The 22,455-nt window shown below is 28.7% G+C and overlaps 1 protein-coding gene across 7 annotated transcripts in view; it reads left to right on the plus strand.

The window, feature by feature from the left end:
* The first annotated feature begins 4,066 nt into the window (after positions 1-4,066).
* The window catches only part of LOC129965867 (cyclic AMP-dependent transcription factor ATF-1-like), a 53,945-nt gene continuing 35,556 nt past the window's right edge, over positions 4,067-22,455 (plus strand). For 3 of the 7 annotated variants that reach the window (XM_056080109.1, XM_056080111.1, XM_056080115.1), the window contains exon 1: positions 4,386-4,759. The gene's annotated coding sequence lies outside the window, so the exon portion shown is untranslated. Of the gene's footprint in view, positions 4,364-4,385; positions 4,760-22,455 lie in introns of those variants that run through there. The other 4 variants (XM_056080116.1, XM_056080112.1, XM_056080110.1 and 1 more) reach the window with 4 other exon arrangements.

Here is a 22,455-nt window from a genome sequence, read left to right on the forward strand (position 1 = left end):
ATATCACAAATTTATCCTTTGTTGCAATTTGCAAAAAGAATGATATTATATATTTTATCATTTGGTATCAGGATAATAAATGATTTTAAGTGGTTTACAGTAAAATAAAGGTAAAGTTATTTAAGCAATCAGTATAAAGATAAGTCTACATCAGGATTACTGTTAATGCAAACAAATGATAGACTGTTTCCTATGAACATACGCTGTTCTGACATTTTACAAATTAAGTATTTTAATCCATTTTCTTTCAGAAAAATTCCGGTCCATTGTGGCCCTGACTTTTGGCTTTGGGACCAAACTGTCCCTAGCTTGAAATCCGATTCCACCGAAAAAATACCATGTAAGAGAGTCTAGTATACCTTAAATCCCTCAGGGCCAAATGCCCCCCATCCCCGCTTGCGCTGCGTGAAACTTAATGAGAGTATGCAAGCTCAGACGCTGCCTACCTCATCTGATCACTGTCTAAAATTATGTGGTCTGCCTTAAGATAACTCTAATATTGCTTCAAAACGAGATATTAATGTGATACATAATATATCGTTAGAGATGTACGTATCTCCTTAAATTAAGCGATACCGTTCTTTGTCTGAATCTCAATGTCAATTCAGAATTCTTATTTTTCTTTCTTTTTCCTTTATTTTCTATGTCTCTTTACCTTTAAACCTTCCTCTTCTCCTTTCTTTCTCGTTGTGTTTTCATTTCATGTTAAAATGCCGTCAGTTCTTTTTTTCAAGTAGGTCAGATAAAAAGTTTTTTTTTTTTTTTTAAAGAAAGCCTGTATTAAACTTTTTCTGAGGTGAATTCTTATGGAAAAAATATAATCTTTGAAGGCGCATGTTAATACTTAAAGCAGAAAGTCTAACAGCGCGAATTAAACATTAGTCAAGATAAGTTTCGCAAGTTCTAACAATACAATTGCTTCATTGCGTAATTTTTGATGTTTTGATTATTTATTTAAAAAAAAGCAAGCATTTTAAATCTTAATTAACAAATAAAAACATTTTTCAAACGATTAGCTATCTTATCTTAAATCAAAATTTACGTTTTTTTTTTTTTTTAACTAGCTTTGATAACCTCTCATTATCCGTTTCTGCTATGCACTGATTGGGCTGACTGACGTAATAGGGACCGTAATAAATATCATGTTAAGCTTTCATGTTAGCGTTGACATAATCATGTTCAATTCTGATTAAGAATTTTAAAAACCACTGCGTATTCCATAACCACGTGCGTCTTACAATTCACAGGTCTCCGCATTTCGTTTGGCATAGCACTAAAAATCTTCCATGGAATACTTGATTTTACAATCCACTCATACATAAATAATTCTTTCAGATGAAACAGCTGGATGGATTCTGTTTATTCTTAAACATTCATACATTATTAATTTAATATTCTGAAATCGATACCGTATTTTGAAGTTTATTTTTTCGGAATTAAGGATTTATATTAAATAACATTTCATTTAACTAAAAAAAAATCGTTTGCTGTTTTATGTCAATGTTGCTATTTATGAGCACTCTTGTAGTAAGCTTTAAATGCATTGTTCATTTAAGTTTTGGAAAATGTATATATTATCTACTTAGAATTGAACGGTTTTAAGCTTAGAACTGGATAGATATTGTTAGGCATAATAAGTGTTTATTATTCCGCTGTTATGGAATCATAATAAAATATTAGCTTTTGAGTTAACATTCATTTTGTGATCAAAGAATCACAGTTCAGTTTTTAACTGTTCTGTAAATGACTTATGTAGATGGACCTACTGCATGTTTAATTTATTTAAAGATCAAACATGATTACATTGATGTTGAGCGATAGTTTGGAGAGCGGCGCATTAAAACTATCGTTTAATTAATATTGAGATATAAAATAATTGCTCTTCGCAATTATTTATTATAATTATTATCTATACAAAATCTCTTAACTATATCCAAAATGACATCCTAAATCATTTGAGATAAATATTAATAAATTAGCTAATCTCTGCGTGCTATGAAACTTATTTATCAATTATTTTGCTTTGCATAAAATTCATCTTGAATGTGAAAGTTTAAGATGCTTACTAATGTGCTAGAAAATGAAGTTTTTATGAAGGAATAATTATTTCAAAATTTTTAGTTAGCTAGTTTCGTAAAAGTTTTAATTTGCGTTGCATCTTATTTTTTTTAAAAAAAAATAATTTTCCATTATTTGTATTGAGATTGTTTTTATTTATTTTATTTTTCATGTCTGTTTCTTAAGTTCTATTTAATGGAAAGCGTAATTTTCTTTCGTTCTATCTTAAAAGCATGATCTTATGTCAGTAATTTTCAATATTACAATTTCAGAAACTTATCAACTTTCATTAACAACAAAAGGAATTTTTTTCAGACTTAATAAATGTCATATTAGGTGCAAGAAATACTTAATTGAAGTCGGAAATTGTGTTCTAATGTTCCGTGCGTCTGTTAATAAAATACGACGTCGTATTTTATTAACAAATATATTTTATATTTGATAAATATAAAATATATTTCAACAAATATATTTTATATTTATCATTTTTTTTTTGTTAAACGTGTTTGTGTTTAACCAAAAAATAATTTTAATTGATAATATTTATTTATCTAACATAGCATTGAGCGCAACTATTAAATCAATATTACTATTACCATAAAAGAAATATATAAATTTTTTTTATTTCATTGTACGCTTTAATAATAGCTTACTTCCCCTTACTTCTAGTTAAGAATTGTTAGATATTCATATTCTTAAATTTAAGTAATGGTGCATTATAGTCATGTAAAATTCCGAACAGGTTTTACGTATCTAGTAAAAATATTTTCTTAATATATTTGGTTAAATCTATTGCCTACTTATTTTACAGAATATAATGCAACGCTTTTTTTATAGTTTTAAATATTTTTTAAACCTAATTATATTTCCAAAATATTTTTATATATTTGTATGTATTTGTGTATTCTCAAATAAGTGCTCAAAGGTAAGAAATTATATCATAAGATAATTCAAAATTTCGTTTCGACAATTTAAAATGAAATTCATTATCTTTGATACTAGCAATTATTACTTGTATTCTTTCTATCCTTCTTTTCCCTTTTGTGTGTGTGTGTGTGTGCGTGCGTGTATGTAAAAATGTCTACTGAATTATATTTTTCATTTGGTAAATATTTTTAATTTCACTTTGAATTAATTAAGTAACTATTCATCTTATGATATTATATTGTCAAAGACAATCGTTCAAAAAAGTTTTCTAATAGATACTTTTTATTATTTAGCTTATAAATTTATTATTCATAAAAATTTGTAAAATCTAGAATTTCTTTTTTTTAAGAACTTCGAATTTCATATCAAATGGTTTAAAGGGAATAGTGTTTATTGAGCTCGTTATATCAAATAAAAAGTGTAAGTATCATAAGACATATTTTTATTTATTTGAAAGCAGAGTTAATATGATGAAGCATTTTCCACAATATTTACTCATCTGTCGTTTCCATTACAACCAATTGAATGCCTGGCGCGATGATGTGCGCTTGAACAGTAAAAACTGTTCATGCGCAATACGAATCATTTCTATTTTGGTGGGGAAATTCTATTTTGCTTCGCTTTATATCTGTTGAAGAATCAGCTTTTACCATGTCATTAAAATACAAACAAGAATCTTTTCTTCTTTTACTAATAAATTCTTAATATTCATATTTGCGTTGCGTATCTGGGTAGAAGTAGAAATTCGTTTCAAAAATTTGTTAATTCTCCTTATTTTGCTTCCAATAGAGGGTTAGACTATTCTGCATTTATTTAAACTATTTACCAGATATCCTTGCTTCCATTGTATAATATGAGAAATATTCTTATTGCTCAAAATATTTTAATATATAATGACATTGTTAGAATGAAAACCGTCCGAATCTTATTGTAGATATAATTAGAAGTAATGTAAAACATTAATCTGATTAAAAAATGATATTTTAAATAGGTTCTTTATGACAAATTCATTGAAATCATTTTTATTTAAATATCTCTGTTCTTGGCATTTTCCTGAACTCTAGGTACTTCATTGCATCAAAAAATGTATTAATTACCATCTAGAAAAAGAATACTCTAGGCAAATGTAAATTTTGAGATTTTTGAAGTTTGCGGGCGATCGCACAAGTGCAGCTTTTCCTTTCCCTGTCTTTTTGTCGTCCGATTACGTAATACAAAATTGGACCAATCCGGCTTCGTTCAGCGCGCAGTAATACATTTGCTATGCGAGTGACGATCCATGTTTTTCAGTGACGAAGTCTCTTGACGTGGCTGCTACGTTTCTGCCAATTTATCCAGTCCGGTGGCCGCAAAGTTTGTGACGAGAAATACGTAACTGGTAAGTACCTCAGCTGCTCAGCAATAATAACAATCACACATGGCCACCAGCGTGCAACGGCCCATTTATTAATTCACTTTTTTAATTGAAATTTAGGCCTATTAAAAGCCCTAGGTTTGTGAAATGTTATGTGGCCTTGAGTGGACTACTAAAAGGCTTAGGATAAATGGAATACTTGTGGAAGGGTGGGCTTTACTCAAAACAGATGTGCACTTCATTAATCCGTAATTTTGATAGCATGTTTAAAAATGTAAATGGTTTTGAAATAAAATGTTAAATCTTATTTATTTTGTGCCGGCAAAGTTTCAAATAATACATCTGTAGATTATTATTGCTGTAAAATGGTGTGAACTTACAATTTATAAATATGAGTTTTCCGAAAGAATTGTTTAATTGGTAAGTACCACCGATGAGTAATAACATTTAAATGATTTTGATCAAACTCATTTATCTACTTTCGAATTATATCTGAATTTTAACAAAATATTTTTGAAAATAAAATTGCATACCGCGTGGTTAGGCTAAATATTTTTGTAAATGCCGATGCTTTCCGAAGGCGTGGACTGCTGGACTTAAGCCTGATTTATTCATATTAGCATGCTTTAGTAAATACCAGTGTGTTATGAACTTTAATTTTTTTACATTTATCCATTTAACATAAGAATTTCATGAAATAAACTATGATGACTGTGTTTTATGAATATTTTGAAAAATGTGTGATTTTAAATTTTGAGATATATTCAAAAACCATGTGCAAAAAAAGGTTACACAAGGAAAGAAAATCGAATTTTATTTGCATAAAATCAAACATAATTTAGTTTTAATTTTTTAATATTATTAGAATATTATTTATTATAAAAGATTTCGAAGATCTATCATTATTTAAACTATTACTAGTGTTTATTTCTTTCATACTAGACTTTCACTTTTTGTTTTATCAAAAATAAAGATTCAGTAGAAATTTAAGGCTTTCATAAAATATAATTAAAATACATTTGAATAACTGTAGTTTATATACCAAATATAATTTATTATTTCCATAGTTTTACTTTATATATATATATATATATATTTATATATGAGATGATATAATTATTTACATATTTTGTGTATTAGTAGGGTTTATACCTAACTATAAAGTATGTAACGCAAAAAATGTAATTTTTTGTATGAATTGCTACTCACGCTGCTGCTTTTATTTTATGGATTTGGCCGTTTGTTAGATTTTCAATTTTTGATATTAATGATTAATTTTAAATCGACTATAAATATAGTTATATTCAGTCTATTTTTCTCATTTGAATTATAAAAATTCCTATTTTAATAAGTTGAACTGTGTTTTTATTTCATATTTTCAATGTGTTTCGTTATCAAAGAAACTTGCAACTAGATTTATCTAATTCCCTGTAATTTTTAGAATTTTTCATTTTATTGAAAATTAAATTACCATTTTAATATGAAAAAAAATTATTTGATAAACTTAAGGGAATAAAATTATATTTATTATTTTGATTAAATTTGTGTTTAAATCTTGGATTTTACACTAGTTTTTCAGTGTTCATTCATGCATTTATATGGTCGAAAGAAAATGCTTTATTATTACAGTTCATGTAAAAACAAAATATTTGCATTTTTTAAATAATCATTAAATTTGTGATAATCTTTTCTTGTTAATTACAATTGATGATAAACAATTTGACATGGTTATTCTTAAAATAATTTTTTTTCTCAATATTTTGATAATCTTTGAGTTCATAACATTATTTCATGTTTCCTACATGTTTATTTTTATAAATTTTTGGGAAATTATTATATGTTATTTAAGATTTTTAGTATGTTTCTTTATTATCAAACAGTTTAAAATTTGTTTTAGAATAGTAATTAATAAAAATGAATTCATGAATATTTTTTTTAAATATCAAATGAAACTGAAATTTTAAGTCATAAATATATATGTATAAAATTAAGTTTAGAATATGATATATTATGGAAGCCTCTTTATTATACTAAGATTTTTTTGTGTGAAAATAGAATTAAATTTTTAAAAAATGTAGATATGAATTCCATTTTACCTTCCAACATATGTCACAATCTGAATATTTGGAGAACTATACCTTTAATGATGATTATCTAGTATATTTGTTTACATCTTTCAAAAATATACTTATATTTTTTGTTAGATATAAAGCTTAATTTTTTTTAATATAAGCTTAACAAAACTACTAATATATTAAAAAATAGTAAATATATCTATGAAAACATTGGGATATCAAAATAAAAGGTGTGGAAATATGAGATAGGATTGAAATGATCAAAGTAAATTGAAATTGCATTCAAAATGTAATTTGAAATTTTATATTGCGTCTTTCACATGTTTCCTTCTTTATGTATTTATTGTAGTTTAATCGTCCTTTTGTACTATTTTCATATCCTCATTCATTTACAATTTTTTTCTTTCCTCTAGATTTTTGATAATTTTTGTGTCATTAAAGGCATTTTAAGTTGATTCCTTGTAGGAAGACTCTATTTCTATGGTTTTAATAGCACAACCTTTGGAATAAGAAAAAAAAAAAAAAAAAAAACTGTGTTCAAAAATGTCTATGCATATAATACTTTGCTTGTGTTATCTTAATGTTTTGGATAATGTTCTTGAGCAATTTTAATTGGATTTTTACCAGTTTGGAATGTGTTGTAAGGAGAGTGTACTTAGACAGCAACATTCGTCTTGGGTCGATGCTCTGTTTCGTATTTCTTACTCAATTTTGTTTGGTTCTAGAAGTCAAGAACTTCAAATACTCTGCAATACATCCCTTAAATTCGTTAAGAGCTGAAAATACTGAAGACGGATTAAAATTTTCATTTTCTCGTAACTTCTTTACCATTGAAGACCAAAAAATAAATCAAATCAGGCGAATTATCTATCATCACTTTAAGATAAACATCTTCTATTCTAAAAGTTTTTCTGGTGGCTGTAGTTGCTTAGAAATGGATTGAAAACTAATTTTTGGCCTCTAGCTTCAATTATTTTTAATATGTTCAGTATTGCCTTAACTTTAGAACATTTTGGAATCATGCACTTTAGTTCTTTTGAATATATTTTATTTATTTATTCAAATGAGCAATGGAGATCATGTTGAATATTTAGTTTGAAATAATTGCTGAATTATGTAATATCGATAAAGTTATCTGTGGTTGCTATAGTATGCATTACTTTGTAGTTTTTGTTTGAGGATTGAAAAGAATGAAAATATTAACTTAGATGATAAGGAATCAACTTTTCTCTTCCAAAAGCCTACTGAGAAGAATTTTTTTCATGTTTTCTTTTCTTTTTTTTTTAATCTTAACTTATTATTATGGGAATTTGAAATTGATGTTTCATTGGAGAGTTTTGCTGATTATTCTTTGAAAAAGATCTAATTGAGTATATACTAAACATGCATTTTACTTTATCAGAAAACATTGTAAGCATTTATATAGTGTTATCGATGTATTTATGCTTAAGATGTTGTAGAATGAATTAAATTTAATTCTAATAATATTTTTACTTTCTTACATTGAAAGCCTAATCTGCTCAGCAGTAGATAACTATTGTTTTTGACTCTTTTTTTTTTTTGTCTGCTACTGCTTTTGCTTAGTACAATGTTCGAGTAGCCCAATGATTTTGATTTAAAATTTTAAAAATACCAATATTAAGGTAAATGTGAAATTAAATTACAGTTCTAATTTTTTTAAAAAAATTATTTTTGCAAAAAAAAGGAAGAAATGAAAATTAATAGAAATTTTTTTGAATAGGTCTTTTTTAGATTTTAAAAATATATTTTATTTCTATAAGGGCTATTGTGTTAGTTTCACATAAAGGTAAATCGGAAGAAAAGAAATTCAAAATAAATGACACTTTAATTTCAAACTGTGTTCAATGAATCATATATTCCAAACTTTAAAAATTCTATGAAAGTTTGTCTAATTAGTCATTATGTATTTCGAAAGCAAACAGAAACAATAGAATGTAATTAATTTAATCATAGATATTAAATTAACCTACCTTTAAATGAGGGTAAGTTGAATTTCACTTATATTAATTAAATTTTGAAGAGAAATTATTGTATTATCAAGAATTTACAATTATACAAATACATAATCGATGCTAGTCTGCGAACAATTAAATGGAAATCAATTGCATGAAAGTTCGTTATCTTAATAAAGAAAGAAATGCAAATTGAAAGATTAATCCAGACATTTTTTAAAAGATATATGCAATTTTCAGTAAATAAATATCAGTTTTATTGTCTTTAAACTAAAATCATTTTTCGAATTACATTCGCCAATTGAGGCACAAAATAAGAAAATCGGACGAATCATTTCGGTTACAAAACTTTAATTCGAAAGTAATTACATAGAACATAACGAAGGTTGCAATGGGTTGGTGGTGAAATCTCGGCGTCGTGACCGGACGGTTTCAGGTTCGAAATCCGATTCAACCGATGAACTAACTGGTGGGTCTGGTTCATGTTAAATCCGTCAGGACGAAGTATCCTCCCGTTATTGTGGAGTGGAAGTTTCTCGACTTGTCTGTAAACACCTACTCGAGTGTCGTCTTTGTTATCTGACCATGGTACCGAAATTATGAGGATCATCCCAAAATATTTCTCATAATGCTTCGAAGAAGGACGTAAATAAATTAAACTGGACAGACGCAATGTAAAATAGAAATTCTGGAAATAACAGAAGGTTACAATGGTTACTGATGCTTAGGCACCAGTCGTTGAAGGCGTGGTGCGTCTGAAAACAAAATTACCATTTGATAGGATTTACTGACATATTTTTCTAATTGGCATGATTTTAGCTTATATCTCATTCATTTGTAAAATTTTTTTCTCCTTTGATCCCTTAAATTACCTTTTTAAATAATATTAAAATGTCTATGATTCAATTATATCGTGGTTAATTCACCATAAAAAGTAAAAACTGTATTCAGTTGAATAACTGAATTGTTTTTGTTATGTAAATATGCCCGTACCGTATGCCTTCAGTGTTCGTTAAAAAAATATTTAAATTCCTTAATTCACTCGAAGAATCGGGATTTTATAAGCAATTTATGAGAAAAATAATTGTGGGAATTCAGTATCTGCTAAATTCAAAACTTTGTTGTGCCTGTTAGTGCTTCACTTTAAATTTTCCTGGTGTCTTTTATGAACTTTAAAGTTAAGAATTTGTCTCTACCAAATCATTAAAGCAGCTACACTAAAATTTTGATAATAATTCGGCAGTCATTTGCATGTTTTGTTATTCCTACGTTCAATGCTAACCCATGAATTCTGTTATAATTGTTCTGCATTGCAGTGCCGTATATTTTTAAAACATCTTCGGAGCAATTTAGCAATGATTTCTAGCTGGAGTAAATTCAATCTTTTTTGACTTAGCATGAAAACATGTTTGAAAAAATATTAAGTATAATTGCATTTTTCGTTAATGTATACAAATAAGGCATTTTCTCAAGTAAAGTTAACAGAGCCTATTCATAATACTTTCATTTGTACATTACTGTAAAAAATAATTTTGAATGTCGTGATTTTATCGTTATCTTTAACTCTTTCCATTTCTATCGCGATGATAAAATTCTGTTTTTGGAAGTCTGCTCTGTCTTATTTTTAAATGGCACGTTTGTAATATAATTTGAAATTTTAATCTACATTTTTAATATTTTAATTCGATGAAAAACATTTTCTCAAAACTTTTCATGACTTATTAAATTTATTATTTCAATGCAATTAAAAATACATTTACGTATTTCAGTAGAGTAAAATCTGAAAAAAAATATTTCTATTTGAATAAATTACTATTAAATACGTATAAGTGTGCTGAGATAGAATTTTAATACTTGAATGACAAAAGAATTGAGCAAAAGGACCTTCTCCATATTTGAAGGAGCTTTCACATTATGCTGGATTTTTAAATTATCAATTTTTCTTTACACCATATCTCAACACTTTCTACTTTAAAATATAGTATTTGCACTTGTCTTTTTCGATTTAGTTATTTTATTTTTACATTAGTTTTCATTTATTACAAGGCGTGTAGTTTTCCTGGCCATTCTTAGAGTACCTTGTTGCATTCTTACTAATAATGCTTACTTTTTTACTTTCTCGCATACGTAGTATAGAGAAAATACAGTAATCGTCAAACGATTCGTTTAATTTTAACGAATCTCTACGTCTATTTCTACCCTGTGTTCGAAAAATTAATTTTTGGAAAATGTCCGTCTGTGACAAAGATAACTTACAAACACCGAACTAGAGAATTGAAATTTGTTATACGGTCTTTACATCAAATTTTGAGCAAAATACGTTCAGAGGAAGTTCGAATATAAGTTAACCCTTTAAAGGACCATTTTTTTCTAGTCATATTATGTTTAAATATTTTTAGGCTTGAAATTAGAAGGGGAAAGAAAAGGGATTCATTTAACTTATTAGATAAATTCAATTTGATTAATTAATTTGGTTAATTAATAATTAAGTTACAAATCAAGACACATCATTTTGTGTGAGATAAAGAACTGAAGCATTTAAGTTTCTGTTTTTCTAAAAAAAAAAATTGTCAGAACTTATGCCAACCTACATAATTTCATACAAAGATTGATAAATTTGGTGGGAAGCATACTTCCCACTGCCTTAGAAAGGGTTAACACGATAATTACGAAACGAAGTGGTCTAAATAGATAAGATTCGGTACTCAGATTTAATATCCATAGTATAGACACCTGCCAAATTTGGAGCCAAATCCACTGTCTTTGTATTTTCAGAAACTTAATACATCAATTAACTGACTTAAATATATCAAATTTCGTATGGGGTTTTGTGATTACTAGTGCAGTTGTGTATTAAATTTTTTGTTTCAGTCGGTTGAGAAAAAGGTGTCTAAAGCACATATTGGATTTTGAGGTGCTATTAACCCTTAACTTATCATGGATCACACGATAGATTCAGCAAAAATGCTAAATTCACACCAAAGTCAATATTTCTTAACTATTGTACGCCAATTCCATGCAAGGTGTTCTCGGGCACGACTAGTTCATTAGAGTATACGAGGAAATTTAAGAGACCACTCCCGCTGGTTAAATATTTCGCAGTAATTACGATGTGTTTTAATAATTGTAGGAAACTGTTTGTATAATGACTACCTTTAAATGAAATCTTAGCTGCGGCCCTGCGCATCTGTAATTTTACAATTTTTTTCTAAAATAAGACACAATATCTCCCTTCCTTTATATTATTTCCCACAAGGTTTTCTATGTCTTCTAGATATCCCTGTAATCGGTATAATTGTTTGTACAACCAAGGATATAATACACATAAAAAAGTATTATTACTATTATTTTGAAATATGTATTGTAAACAAAATGGTGTTATGTAAAATACTTATGCACCATAACACATTCCAAAAGGAAAAGAGAAAAATCTCAAGATCAAAATGAGAATTTGAGAAGATTCAACAATGGATATTAAAATAATCTTTTCTGCTTCATTAAGTAGTTATTGTTAGGAGAAATTTCTGAAAGAGTGACCGAATAAGTCAGAAGTTCTTTATAAGGCCTTGAAAATGCTGATAGAAAGGAACAAGGAAAAGTCGCCTAAAAAACTGGCAAGTTTGCTTTAAAATCATAACCAGGCGATATTCATCAATGTCAAATGCGATCCTATTCAGGAACATCGTTTGAATGTTAAAAACACAAAAGCAAATTTTGTGTTTTAAACATGTGTTTTAGAGTCTAAAACTTTGTTTATTTTTCTGCTTTATGCAAAATCTAGTAGAAAATGGTTATTTTTACTCTAGATGCCATACAACGTTTGAAAAATCATCGTAATTTAATCATTGTAATAAAAAATGATGCATGTTGTGATGACAGAAAATTTTAACATATTTAACAGATAAAATGTTATAATGAGTTAGAATTTTAAAACCAGTGACATTAGCCACTTTAAAACTTTCTCGTATGCTTTCTAATAAAGGTGTTAGCTCCGAGAATGTCTTGCATGGCATTGGCGTACAATAGTTACAAATGTTTATCTTTGACGTTAATTTAACATTTTTACTAAGTCTATCGTGTGATTCCTTACGAAATTTTTGGCCAGTAATCGTTGGCATGCATGTTTATCTAACTCAGAAAGGTCTGAAGCGTTGGGAAGGTCTGAAGGTCAAAATTTCGAGTTCGAATTTTTTGACGATTACAATATTTTCTCTGTACTTCTTATACGAGAAAGTAAAAATGACAAAAAAAAAAAAAAGCTCGATATTTTGAAATACTATTTTTTAAATTGGAAAAAACGTGAATTTCCGCTCTTTTTTAAAATAAATTTTAATGTCTTCGCTTTATATTTTCACATCTTCAGTAATTTAATTTTAGCTGAAAGGCTCCTCAAACCGTATGTAATTTCCCTTGTATTTTTACAAATCTGTAAAAAACAAAACAAAAAAAAACGTATAAATAGTTCTGCTTTGTGCACGTTAAGTGGAAAGAGATGCATCACGGATTACGGAAGAATATAGACAAGAAAAAACAAGAATTAGAATTAAAAAAAAATAAGAAAACTACTAATAAAATTTGAATGCAATAATTTGCGATGACTTTACCAGTTATATTTGCTGGAATGAATGAATGAATGGATAAAGGAATTTGATATATCGATTCCAAAATTCTTGTGTATGATCCCATGTGAGACGCGGATGCACAGTATGAAAATTCCTGTCTCATACATTTTTTTTTTTTTTTGATATTCACTGAATATTTCCTCATTAAACTCTGTTGAAGCTATTTTTCCTTATCTTAATTTAGAAGCTTGTCATTAATTAAACACTAAACCTGTTGTCAATTTTTGTAAGTAAACAAGTGTTAAGAGCAATTAATAGGTGAACTGTCGAAGTTTTCGTATTCTTTCATTTAACCTTTCATACTTGTAATCGAAATAAAAAAAGAAAAAATCTCATTACATAAAAGGCCTGAATAATTTTTTTTCCTTCCTTCTAATTCAGTCGCGTTTTGTTTTGATGAAGTACACTTAACCTTTTTTTATAGGAAACTGACAAACAATCATGAAGTGACAAATGGGGAAATGCTCTTAGTAATAAACTGTGTTTTCCCTGTTCTTTAATACTTTAAGGAGTTATTGGTGTTTTTAATGTATCAACTTGAGGGATAATTTTGCTTTCATTAAAAGATTTAATTATGAAAAGAACGGTTGTATAAAATATTCAAAATGTGAAAATTTGTAATTGTAAAGTTTTAATGTTGAAGACTGTTGATTTGTTGACTTAGATAATTTACAAATCAAGTTCCATTTGAAAGCGGATGGACTGTTCACGAGCTTCTCAAAATCTTGTCTTTGTAGTTGATGTAAAAAGAAAGTGACGCATGACAGCTGAAAAAATAGCAGGTGCAATCTCCGTTGTTATAGTCGTAGTCCTCTTTGTCAAGCTGCAAATAGTTCTTTATCAAGGCAATTTTTTTTCTTTAATTCCTATTTATTCTGTCTTTTCTTCTGATTTTTTTTTTTTTTTAATTTCGTGTGTATAACGAATTAAATCGTTCATATTGGTTTGATGTTCTTTCTGGCTTAGTTCAGATAGAATCTTATTTGTTTGTTTTGCTTGAGTTAGACAAGGATTGTTTGGAACGGGGTTTTGAGCTCTGATTGAACCGAACTCTTTAAACTTCTACACCACACTGACATTAGGATGTAAGACCCTTAACGATATGCACCAGGCCTCCATAATCTGGTCTTCAACCTCCGATTTTTCCATTCTGAAATCGTTTGGGACCTTTTGTTATCTTTATGGGGAACATGGATAACGATTGTCACTCGACTAGTTTGCTCGCTGGATTCTCTCTTTAATTGAGCTGTGTCAAATAATGATTTTCTCCGATAGTTTTTTTTTTTTTTTTTTTAATCCTTTGTTATCTGCGGTTGATGCTTCATTCACGATATAATTTCATCGCTCTCATCACTAACTTGTTGATAATATGTATGAAATTATTATCTAACAGTAAAAGAAAGTCATTCTATGTTGCGTTTTTCATAGTTGAGTGTATTCATTGATCTAATGGATTTGAAACCACTTCATTTTCTGTATTGTTTCGCAGAAATACTGTTATTGCAATGTATGTCATGTTGTCCTGTCGATTACATGATGGAGCGTGACATGATTTCAGTCTAGAAGATCTCACATCCAGAAATAGTTATTAAAAATTGTGACATCACAGATCGTTTTATTTATGCGAATTATTTCTTAAAATATTTCGTGACACTTTTTTGTTTAGAAAATCTTATTATGAACCCAAAGATGAAAAATGGAAATGGTGTATTAATTAACGATGATTTAAAAATGTTAATTAAATTTTTTAGTAATATATTTTGATTATAGTACTTTTATTATTTACTATTATTATTTTCTACTTTTGTTTTACAAAAGTTTAAAGAATCTGGAGCAAGAAAAATATTAATTTTTGTGACCCTTTATATACTTGCCCACGCTATAAGAAGCTCTAAATTATAAATAAATCTATGCTAAGGCAGAGCTTTATCGGTTGTTCTAGAACCAAATGATATTGTAAAATTCTCCGTTCTCGACTGCTCGAAAGTTCTTTCAATATTCTGTACCCCTAATGAAGAATGAATTTGCTATCTTTTTATGATTTTTTTTCTTGCTTCTGTATTTAAGCCAATCTAGCTTTACTACAACCGGTTCAACCTTCCTCGAATTGACCGCGTATTTACAAATTAATATATTCACTTGAAATGAAATTGATCGTTAAATAATTTCTCTGATAACTGTTTAAGTATCATAAATTTTAAAAATTTAACATTACTTTGTATGAGGGAGTGAAATCTTCTTAAAAGTGATATTTTGAGCTTAGGATTTAGTGTGGTAAATCTCCGACTAAAACACAGCAAGCATCACATTTTTACTATATTCATAATTATTTGATTATGTAAGTATAATAAATATTAATAATTTTATAATAGTCTAAGCTGAAAAAGAGCTTTTCGAATGATTGTATGATGCTTTGAAATTTTTGTGTTTTCCTATGCTTGCGCATTCCATCCGATAAGGAACAGCTCTTCACACGTGATAACACAAAATTCTCTTTATCGCTAGGAAGTCCGATAATCGAAGTGTGTCTATCCTTTTATCAATTAAGATATGCAAAATTTTCAAATAAACTCGTCACAGAAAAACAGCTTTAAAAAAAAGTTGAGAAAGTGACCCGGTAGTGGGAGGCGCGGAGTGGTCACGCAAATGGGGTCACGACAAGTGACGAAGTGGGAAAACTTTCGCCATGACGTCACGCTGAAATCACTTTTCCGTTGAAGAGAATGAGATGCACATGTACCTACCTACCCAAGAAATCGTTTTGGAACTGTTCCAGTTTGAATTCATTGCGAAACGCTGTTGACACTCGTCGTAGTTTCCCGAAATGCGATTTTTGGAGGCTTTTGATTAAATATGGTAGAAATATCAAGAAAAATGAAACTTAATTTTAATATGATTGTAAAATTCATTATATTGTAAAATACTTCGCCTTTTACCAATGGTTGGGTATGATATTAGAACATCATTTGGAATTGAAAATGTTTTGATATTCTTTTTCGTACTCATGATTAGTGTTCCGAAAGGTTTGTTTTTGTTCCTTGTAATAAAATGGAATTAGAGAGGAGAATTAAAACAGCTTGAGCAAAGGAAAATTGCTCGTATGGATAGACAAAAAAAAAAAAAAAAAAAAAAACACTAAATGTTTGTAATTATTTTTTCTGCCAGCTATAATGTTGAAAATGTTCTATGTCAAAAAATTAATATCGTTATCCAAATGATTGCTTACAAAATTCTAATAACTTTTGTAGTTTTACTCGTTTTTTTAAAAAAAATTGTAAATGTATGGATATTACAAAATGTTAAGCTAAGCTATACATTAAAATGAAATTTATCTCAATAAAAACTTTCTAATATACCGACGAAAGAAAATAATTAAAGTCTACAGAGGTAATTAATTGATAAAGGTACAAATTAATGAAAAGCAAATCAATCACTAGCCAATTGAATGCCTTTGTACCTTTTACTAATCATTAAATTATATTTTCGAAAACCTAGATGGCCGATCCGTATAGAAATTTTTGAATTTTATACCAAATAGTCACTACAGCTTTGATGAGTGTGGCGCAGCTTAGCCAAAGATGGCTTTTGTGCCATAAAACACAAACGAACAATTTTGAAAATAAACAGTAAAAATTACTGGCGGATTTAGACACGCTGCGGTATTAAGCAGTAAAAAATAATATGAGGTACTTCTTTTAATAAAATGGTAATTTAATTTCATATATCAACACATTTTTTAAGTTTACAACATGCTAATGATTTTTTTTATTTTGGTTATTTAAGGAACTGCATATATTTTTTTCTTATTATGAGCCATTGTCTATGCGACATCCACTTTGTACAATGATATTTAAGCAGATTTTCATTGTTAACAAGTGCAGTAAAAATAAACGTAATGACACACAGAAGATAATATAAAGACTTTGCCTGGCATAATTGATTAGGTTTTTATATTTTATTATGTATAAATTTTTTTCTTTCCAAAATTATTAATTTAGCAACGAAACTTGGTCTGCTTATGGCCTTCACCAGCCCAGTGATCCTATGCATGTGCCTAATCTGCCTAGTCAAGAATTCGTCACTTATTTAAATAATGCCCTACAATTTATAACTATTTTAATGAAAACAAATAATTTTAATGACACAAACTTAATGGAAACTGGAATTCGTTTAACGCTGTAAACTTTAATCTCCTATTAAAATGGGCATTTCCAATTATTTTGACTTGTGTGAAGCTTTGCTCGTTTCGGAATTCATTTGATCCAAATCTCGTTGTGAAACTTTGCGAGAGTTAATGGAGCCCATCTTGTGATGTTATATTTGCGTGGTAAATATCATATTCTAGATGCCCATTGTATTTAAAAATTAAATTGGTCTAGTGCAATCGATGTTAGTGACATGAGTATGAATTAATAATTGAAATTTTGAACTGTAATCAGTGACGAAAATTAGATTAATTTTGTACTTATATATTTTGCAATAAAGCGAGATCGACTTATGAAAAAGTTTTGGTCATTTAGTGTTTAAGTTGATTGCAGAACATCATCCCATTAATCATTATCAATCACATTGTCTGCAAAAGGGATTCTAAAATATTATTTAAATATATGTTTTCAAAGCGTTAGGCCTACTTCCTATGGCTTATTACAGTTAACTTCAAATATTGTGGCTGACAGAAATATTTTGTGGATCTGGACTAGCGTAGTTGTTTACTTCAGGTTCTTTCGGTTTGTGTGAGTTCGCAGATTCTAAGACAGGCCAGACTTCGGGTGGATGATGGTGGTTGGATAGAAGTTTCTTTGACGAGCGTTCGAAACAACAGCGAAGAACTACGTCTTCCCGCCTCGTCGGCCGTCTAAAAATACCCCTATTCCGATTTTAGCCGTCGCCACGTCAACTCCATGACGCACAATTTTCATTCCGTCGGCCTTTCCGCTTGATAATGCAGAATGAAAAAATAAGGGATTTAATTTTTTAAGAAAGCCGCTTACAGCATTTGGATTTCCATTGAATTTATTATTTCATTTCATCTCCAAATCCTTCATTTCAGATTTTAAGCTCATTGATTATATTTCGATCTTTCTTGCCCAATGTTTTAAGCAAAAGAAGAAAGACAGTCTCATTAATTACAACAACAAGTTAAACAATAATTACAACAACAAGTTTCGTATAACAGCGTTCAAAATTTTATTATTTAATGAGTGTCATGTATTACATTGAAACTTCATTAATATTTCGTCCAAAGGATCGCTCCAAAACCTTGATTTAGAATGTCACTCTATCATACAGTTTAATAATAGAGGTCTATTTTTAAGTGCGATATTATAATTTTAATACATTTTTTATAGCACTGAATAATCATAATATTTTTTCACAAAATATTTTTTAATTGTTTTTATTATATTTGTTTACAAAAATGTAACTTTTTAAATCATTGATAGCAATTTTAGTGATCTTTTTGTATTTTCCTTTCTTGAGATGTCATATATGCACTCTTTTCTTTCTTGAATTTTTATCACTATACATGACAATAAAATAACATTCTGATGACTGCATATATTGTAAATTTTAAATAAATTTATTAGTGTACGTTGAAACTAAGAGGGCTATCGATTTCTCCATAAAGGAAATTTTGCAAAATGAGTGTTCAATTTTTAATTTTATTTCAAAAAAGTATGTGTTAAATTTGATTACTATCAATTAAATTTTTTCTGATTAAATCGTTGGTAATTTTAATTATATTCGATACCATTTATCCTTTTGTAATCTTTAAAAATTCTGATAAAGTGTCTCTTGTTCATTGCTTAAGGGCAGGATGCAGTAACTTTTCCACTTCGCAGTGGTTAAAAATACATCAGAGTCCCATTTTTTATGATTTGTATGCCATGACCACTGCCCATGTCGTCACTGAATTTCCGGTTAATTTTTACAAGATTGAGAAAATCTCGGATCACCTAAGAACCCAATAATTTTTTTATTTGAACTTAAAATACTGTTCCAACATATCACGGTAAAAAATAACTTTCAATGTTTGCTTTCTGACTGTAACTGTCACAATTAGAAGTAGTAGGTTTTTAAATATATCGAAGTTTGTCTTGGAACTCTTAACTGGCATTCAAATTGACTCTTTTTTTTTCCCCCATCTTGTCAACCGGTATCATTTCGTAGTTGAACTTTGAATGATTGTGTTATAGTAATAATCACATTTTTTCCAAAATATTTAGAGAACGGAAGAAATGATGAAATTTTCACTAAACCATACCAAAATGATAGCTGGTAATGGGGGAAATGGGTAAAGGGAATTGCATTTGGTTATCAGAGATCAAGTTAATTTGAAAGAAATCTCTTTAAACACAAGAATTATGTTTTCGAATGGATAAAAAAAAAAGAGAAAAAAAATTGAGAGAAGAATTGTATCTTTCTGTGCCGACACATTTTATCGACGGAGATGATGTGAATTTCCGTCTCCTAATCGGATACGGATTTCCGCCTGAAATTCTCCGATTTCTAACAAAGATTCTCCTGTGGTTTCTTTTTGGCTCATTTTTACCACTGACATGACCAATTTATTTATAAGCCACTTTCAACGTCTATCTCATTTTCAGCAGAGAGAAGAAAAAAAATGAAAGTAAGAAAAATTAGTAGTGTCATTTCTTTCATCCATGATGGGTCTCTTACTTGACCTTCTGTCCCACCATTGGGCTTGGAAAAATCTTGGTGAAGGTTCTTAACTGGAAAGAGTTCGTAAATATACTCAAGGATAGCTCAAGTTTATAGTTTGGGAATATTATTGCTAGTTAAAAGTCCTTTAAAGTATCCTATTGCATATAAATTTGATATATTTATTTTTAATTTAAATACTAGTAATATGTGTTCTCTGTGAAATCATTTTAACCCTTCAGCACAAGCACCCATTTTTTGAACATTAGCATAAGCACGGGGTCATTTTGACCCCAAATTATCAGGCACTTACCCCGTATCTTATTGGCTATTTATATGAAAATAAAGTATTGTCAAAGTATATAAATGTTTTCCCTTGTAAATATGTTCTTATTTATGATACAAATGTGATTATTAATAAGAAAAAAAATTGGCCCTCTTTTCCATATTTTTTCTGTATTCATTCCCATTTCCCCCAATCCATTCATGTAAAAATTATTTTTAATGTAAGGAAGTTTTATCCTATATAAAAATAATGGAAAAATAAGACAATCTGTATTTTATATATAGTTTACATCTGAAAGTTTTTGAAAAAAAGAAAAGAAACGTAAATATACAAATTTAGAAATTCATAACATTTGTTTTTCATTTTTATATATATATTTAAGAAATACTTTTATCATTCTTCATTCAGAATAAAATGAATTGTTAATATAAATTTCAAGGCAATTTATTTATATTATAAAAAGAAGTATTTTATATGAGGATTTGCCACTTTGTTTTCATGAGAAGGAAAGGACTCGATCAAATTTTCTTGAGTATTCAGAATCTGTTTTGTTTCAGTTCTTCATCATAATCTCTTTCCAAAATGTCGTGAATATATGACGAATTTGAGCTATCATCATTTTGTCTGTAAGTAGGAAGACTTGCGAGAAAGTCTCTGTATTTGTGCTGCTCATTATCATAGTCATACCATTAAAAGAATTAGAAACACTAGCACACTAGGGGTCAGTTTGACCACAACCCTCCAGTAAAAAATGATATATTGTTTCATTGATTTATATCGTCTTAATCTTCCATCTCCGCCAATAAAGTATGGGAAATAACAAGTGTACAATTTTATAAACTCCAAAAATTGTTAAATATAAGAGAAAGTTTGGGGTAAAAAAAATTTTTATATACATATTTCATGAAGTTCTTTCCATAGTCTCGACGGACATAAGAGATTCATACTTCCATAAGGCTTCATTAACCAGTGACGTGATTATTCTTAAATTTCTAGATATTGCCAATTTCAATTATCACTGATTAGAATATAGAATTAAATATCTTTTGCGACTGCTTTTGATGTTATTTTATTAGTTACTTTCAATCCTGTTATATAAGTCATATGAATCCAAACGTAGAACTTTCAATAGCATAACTTCTACCAAACGTAGAACTTCAAATGTCTTTCATAGATTCTAAAGCGAAATATTCATGCTCTGTCCGAAAAAATTATAATTGTTCTCCATCATGAACCATGCTTATTAACACTAGAACTACCGTTATTAAATATATACTTAGTTTTACCACACCCGTCAAATTGACGAGTTTTTGATCACCATGGCTTTCATTGTAACGTTTGGCTTAGTTTATGTAAATAAAAGAATGTAATTTAGCAAAAATAACATTTAATATAATAATTCATTAATTATTAATAAAAAACACAACAAAAACATTTATTTATACGTTTATATCAGCATTTATAAAAATATCCAGTTAGAGCTTTTTTTCTAAACTGAATCATAATCGGAATAAAATAGATCCCATTATAACGGCCGCCGAACACTTTGGGTCGATCAGTATAATTTCATATGAAAAATGTAATTCAGGAAATGTCTGAAAGCAATGTTCTTAGGGAAATTTTTTTTCAGGAAATGTCTGAAGGCAATGTATAAATGAATGTCAATACGTACTGATGTCCATCATTGCATAGATAATTCATAAACTTTGAGATTGCTAATGCTGTCATTTTTACGGGTCATGGCATAAATAGTTATAGGTCATAATGATTATGGAAGTTAAAATGGCTGAGAGGAAATTGAATAGGAATAAGTAATTGTTCTTGTATTTCATCAAAAGTCGTCATTAAGTTCTAGAACAATACATAAATTATATCAAAATTTTTAAACATGACATTTGAAAACTATTTAGTAGTTCAAATGTTAAAGATCAGCAGAAGATTGAGAGTATCGTAACAAATGTTCTCTTCTGTCAAAAATAAGCATGTAATCATCAGTTTCGGAAAATCGGCCATTCAGATGAGACATATCGCAGACGGATTAAATGGGGAAACACCTCCGGGTAGCTGAAACTTCCCTAACAGAATTCTGCAAGAGTGACTCCTCCGAGATTACTTCGAGAGTTAGGAAAGTCATCTGGCTCCTCATATCCCGTGATCATAGTGTTCTATTCGAATTGAATGCGATATGGCCATGCGTTATTTTTTATTGTTGTTGTTATCTTGGAATATGAATTATTTACTGGTCTTTGTTTCGAAACTATGAAAAGTTGTAAATATCCGATTTGGAAACAATGACTGATCTTTCGTTTGGCATAGATTGTTTGTAATGCGCTTGAGGAAACTGATGGAATATTAAATTGTAAATCAACCGAATAAGTCAAAACGGTGATTCACAACCGTTTAGTACTAGGAATTCAATTTATCGCATCATTTTTAGCTTGCTTACTATGATTTTCTCCTCCTTTTAATGGATTTCTGTATAATATCAAAATAGATTTTG

The sequence above is a fragment of the Argiope bruennichi genome, chromosome 4 (genome assembly GCF_947563725.1).
Source record: "Argiope bruennichi chromosome 4, qqArgBrue1.1, whole genome shotgun sequence".
Lineage (NCBI taxonomy): Eukaryota > Metazoa > Arthropoda > Arachnida > Araneae > Araneidae > Argiope > Argiope bruennichi.